Raw genomic sequence first — 6,000 nt, forward strand, 5'->3', positions numbered from 1 at the left:
ACAGACAAAAAATAGCCGTCTGGCTAAATCTGCCATATTTACGTCACTGACTGACGTTCATTAATGTGTACCGTCCCTGTTAAATAAATAAATTGAAAATTGAAAATTGTTAGGAAATTGCCATGTTGAGCTCAACGTGCAGCAGAATGGCAACCTTCAGAAAAGCCGTCATATAAATATGATATAAAACCTAAGAAAACACAAAATACCACCAACATGAGTGATAAACAAAATGTATCTGAAAGTGCCGTCATGAAAGGTAAATCTTTTTTGAAGCTTGTATTAAGAGTGAAACAGACTCATATGACAATCTTCCAAAATCATTGAATTGAAAGTTGGGTGAAAAACCTGCCGTAATATCTTCCCCCTGCCTGCATTATGCTGACTCCCTGATGTCCCTCCCAAAGCTCTGTGTCTTTTGCATGTCTTTATTGTCTTGTACACAATGAATTGTTAAAATGGAGTTAATGGCGCATGTTCTCAGACCGTCTCTCTTCAAAGGTGTTCATGCTATGCTGTGAGATGATCTGACAAGCACTTTGTTTAAAGCATCAAGTGGCCCTAACAGTGTCTAAAAGGTTACCTTTTCTTAAATTTTCCAAAACTGTCACTTTTTACATAGTGATTGACAAGGTGTGTGGAAACTACCATGAATGCTTTTATCAAAAACGACCCGTATGTACCCTCATCCCAATTTTCCTGAACCCCGTAAAGAGATCAGGAATGCAGCCATGAGGAAACTATGAGGGCCGGCTGTTCACTCTGCCTGTGAGTGTGGCTGTTTTGCTTTATGTAATGGGTTGGATGACACATTGTGTGAACTAGCTCATTTCAAGCACACTGATCCCTTTAGACAATCTAACAATCACTTAATTTAAAGCATACTGAGGCCCTCACAGTCACCCGCAGGCCAAGACGCAGTACAGGAGGCTGCAAAAAAGCAGAATCTGGGACATATTTGCCAGTAATGATGAGTGTACAATTAGCAGCCAGTCAATATTTATGTGTTATGCAATATCCCTTCTAAACTCCACGAGTACAACAGGCAGAGAGAACAGCAGTGCAGCAGTGTGGTTGCTTGTTTCTTGAATGCACAATGTTGCCAGTGAAATCCCTGAAGCCTTAACAGGACCAAATGCTTCCTGGTAGAGAGTTCAATAAGCAAATATTTCCTGAAAACAAATCCAATTCCAGGCGTAACAAGTAAGAAATAGGAAAAATATTGCTAACATAATTTCAGTTGAGGGAAACATATTTAATTCAGTTCAGTGTGGGATTCAAAGTTCCTCTGAATGTGTTTACATTTTTGATGGCTAGATTGATGGATGCGGCTCAGTGAGTCAGTGTGTCGATGGTGAGTGTATAGCGTTCTGAGTCAATGTCTGGTGACAGCTTGGGAACAGTCAGCCAGCCAACTCCAGTCCCAGGGGACACTCAGACTAGGTCTCTCTCTCTCACACACACACAGACACAGACACAGACAGAGAGAGAGAGCCCAGACTGGCTTGATGCTCAATGTCACTTTGACATTTACTCTCCCAGGGAACACTGCTGTCCCTGAGGATGATGTGTCATAAAATGGAGGCAAATTTTTTACAAGTTTACTCTGTAGTGTCCACATGGTAAATTGTAAATAGAGCCTTTCTAGTCTTCCGACCACTCACTGAGCTTTACACTACGTGTCACATTCACCCCTTTAAGATACATTGATACAATGATGGCAGAGGCTACCATGCAAGCTGCCAACGGCTGATCGGTCGAAAGAAACGAATCATTCACACACACACACACACCGACGGCACAGCCATCAGGAGCAATTTGGGGTTCAGTATCTTGCCCAAGGACAATTCGACATGCAGACTGCTGGAACCGGAGCGACTCATTGTACCTCTAAAGTTTTATTGTGTACACATACACAATAATAATAAACTGTTTATTGTTATGTTTCATCTGTGGATTTAATCTAGTTACTTTCAGTCTGTTTGAAAGCCAATATGTCTCTTTTAAGGTCTCTTAATAGTACTTTTCAAAGTGATGCATGTGGAACATGTTGCACAACCATTTTTAGTTGGATGTCCCATGTCTGCTGCCAGAAACCCATCCGGCTAGACACTTAACATCGCTTTCTGTCACACGCACATACCTATATTTACATAAAACATTTTAACACATAAATCCCCCCCTTTAATCTTATTTCTTATACAGATATACTTGTTTATATACCTCTTCAACACAGTTTCTAATGATGACAAACCCAGAAACACACACACATTCCCTGGCTGTCCCAGCCTCCCGCCAGATGGTGTCATTTGGCCAGACAAGGTTGCTGTGCTCCACTTGCCTGCAAAAAATGTCTATCCTAACAAGTTATTGAAAGGGTCACTTCACCAAATTATTATAATTATTTAGTCCTGTGGAAAAAGTACATTTACAAGGAATCTATGTTCATGTTTGGGGAGGTAAGCTGTGTGAGTTTGATGGCTGGTTTGCATCATGTGGATCTAAGGTCACTCTTTTGGCGGGTTAAACTGTGCATGAGGGTATGCAAGATTGTGTGTGTGTGTGTGTTCAGTTCAGGACAGGGTTAATGATGTGGGTTGGGGTGAAAATCCCAGGTGGAAGACTTTTAGTTTCTGAACTTAATTGGCATGACATGGCCCAGGCAGTGTGCCAAGTGTGTGTGTATGTGCATCTGTTTTGATATGTGTGCATATTTGCCTGCAATGACAAAGATATGTGTCTGCACATGTCGGCATTTGCACTTGAGTGTTTACGTGTTTATTCTGTCATTTCAATATTTACAGTGCATGTATTGTTTACACTTTTTTTTTCTTTTCTGCAACAAACCCGCCTCCTGACAGGATTTGGGTCAACCAATCAACTTGCTCAACGTGCAGGTCAACGCATTGTTTGGTTGACATTTGGAGGTGTGCACACGTGCCACTCTGCTAGCCTCTGCAGAGAAGGGTGTTATGGGTAGCCTTAGCTCAGGCTTCTCTGCATAGGTTGACAGAGACGTTTAAGTGTATTTTTCGAAGCATTATTCCAACTCAAACTCAACTTTCAGGATGTCACTGAGGCTTAAAAATGAGGATTACGTCTTTTAGCGAGATGAAGATGTTACAGAAAACAGCAGCAGTTTTGTTCTCCTTGTGCGAATGAGATGTGGTGAGGCAGCTTGGTTAAAAGCCCCATTTGTGATGAGTACACCATGCTCTTCTCACCTCGACATTAAACACAGACATCGACACTCACCTTCACTCACAGCTGCAGTGCACACCACATGAACTGAGATGACTGAGGACAGACACAGCGGATTAGGCCTTTAACACAGCAAGGATTTGGTGCATTCGGTCTTACAGTATGCAAGTCAGCTGAAATTTCATGTGATGCATCAGTGTCTGTAAATAGGGTACCGAGACCCTTACCTGCTGTGCTGACTGTTAAAAGTTACCGTCTTCCACTGACAGCAAAGTATTCCAGCCTCTATTTTCCAAGACGAAACATTAACATAAAACTGCCTTTTTATAGATTCGTTGCAGAAAACATCCTGCTGAAACTCCTATATACATTTTTTTTAACAATGCTAACAAAACTTGAAGCTAGTAAAACAACAATAAAATATAAGATCATAGAACCTCCGTCGTGAGGTGTGCACTGAGAACCAAGATATAGAAGTCAAGAAGACAGACAAATAGATCCAAAACAAAAATCTTAAAAATTATTTTGACTTCTATATGGTACTATTGAGCCATCATGCTGCAAACAACTCAGCCCAAACACACACAGCTGCAGTGACTAACTTAGAAAAGAAGTAACAGAGTAGAAAATGGGTCTGTAATGAGAACTCGGGCTCATATTCAGCTGTGTGTGAGGCTCTGGGTTTGTCACGCCAGTCGCTGCCAGTTTCCATTACCTAGAGTCCGAACCCGCTCCACTTGGGCTCGGAGTGCTCTGTTTGCTCAAATGGTCTTGGCACGCTAATGCGAACACCTCACTCAACAAACACTGTGTCAAGGCAGCAGCCGTTGAGTAATGTGTGTAATGGGGAGTTAGGATCACTTTGTTCATACGCAAGGAAAGCATGTATACTTTTCTCCCATCTTCCCTCGCTCTTTTTCACTGGCTCGCTATTTTTACATGCATATCAATACAAACATCACACACGAGGGAAAAAAGTGTTGCCAGCATTGAAATGTCATGACAAATTGCTCAAAGTCGACGAGCTTCTACATTATGCAAGAAAAGCATCTGTGTCTTCCTTTTTGCTCCACTCTATTTCTGTCTCTTCCTCTGTGCCTTTTTTGTTAGAATGCAGCTTTTCAGCCACTCTAGCAGCATGGCTCCACGGATGGAGATGTTTCTTGGTTGGTCAACCACCTTTGTCTTTGGTGATGCCTTGACTTTTACTCTATAGCACCACTGGATATATTTTGGTCTTAACTGTTGCATGGCTTGCCACAAAGTTTGGTGCAGTCATTCGTGTTCCCCTCAGGATAAATTGTAATAACTTTTGTGATCCTCTGACTTTTTCACCCGTTAGTTCAACAAATTATGACCAAATGCTGGCAGAACAAATGGCATTACCTTCAATACAATACTGTGCTTTGTGTTGTGCTAATTAGCAAATATTAGCATGCTAACACACTAAGCTAAGATGCTGAACACAAGGTATTATACCTGCTAAACAAATACCATGTTAGCATTGTCACTGTGAGCATGTCCAGCCTGTGTTGACTCTGTGTTGTCCTATCAAATCATTCATTTTCAAAAAAATCTCTTGCTGATGGAACCATGCTAAGAAATTGAAATACAGTCTGTACCTGGAATAATTTTCAAATTATAACTAAGATTTATTACTTTATTTATGGATTTTGCTGATTAATAACTCTACTTACATAGCACATCATTTTCTAATTATTCCAGTCTTCTCAGGCTGCAAAAGTGGCTTAAGAAATGATTAAATGTTGTCATAAAATATGAAACATGTCATACCTGCCACTTCCATGTACGGGATGAAATATAACCAACATTAGCTAAAAGATCAACTTCTCCAATGCAAATAAACTCCTGACTACACTTTTGTGGGAATAGACTCAGTTTAAAGTTAAAATGGTCAGTGTATTTGTAGTTGTTGGAAATATACATATATAACAGAATTTTGTAAAATATTCACTTGACAGTTAGATGGATCTGGCAACTTTGTAAGAAAAAGAAATCCCAGCGAGGCTGAGGAAAACGTCTCCAAAAAGACAAACAGCAAAAATCAGAATAACAAAAAGATGTTTCATTTCTCTCTCAGTGTTTCTCCTTATCTCTCTAACATCCAACTCTTTCTTTGATTCCATATTTTTTAAAAGTCACACACACACACACACACACACACACACACACACACACAGGACTTACAGGTCCCGTGTGTTTTGTGTGTGTGTTTGCAGTGCATGCCTGCTCTATAAGGCCAGTTGAACAAGAAGATATCCCCCAGGAATCTCCAAACATGGCATCATGAATTTTTCAACACTGACATCCACCATCTGCACCTTGGCCAGAGCGCACACACACACACACACACACACACGCACGCACGCATGCACACACACACACACACACACACACACACACACACACACACACATCAATCCAGCATTCCTCAGACACATACACGCATCTGCTCTCTTTCAGTCTGTCTCACCTCTCTCTCTCTCTCAGTCTCTCGTCCTCTCTGTGTGTTTCTGAACACTCTGCATCTGGTCGCAAGAACCCCTGCCAGTAGATTTTACACTTACATAATGCATTCTACTGTCAAAATGTTTAAAAAGACAGACAGGTAGAGAAAGGAGGAGAGGGAGGAGACAAAAACAAAAACAAAGTGAGGGGCAGAGACAGAGAAATATATTGATATTCCTGTTTAATTAGTGATATTGATAAAGCCATTTTTCCCAGCCCAATGAGGTGTGCTGAGTTCGGGGAAAGACCTGAGAGTCAGATGAAGAGAAC

Source organism: Micropterus dolomieu, linkage group LG05, assembly GCF_021292245.1.
Source record: "Micropterus dolomieu isolate WLL.071019.BEF.003 ecotype Adirondacks linkage group LG05, ASM2129224v1, whole genome shotgun sequence".
Lineage (NCBI taxonomy): Eukaryota > Metazoa > Chordata > Actinopteri > Centrarchiformes > Centrarchidae > Micropterus > Micropterus dolomieu.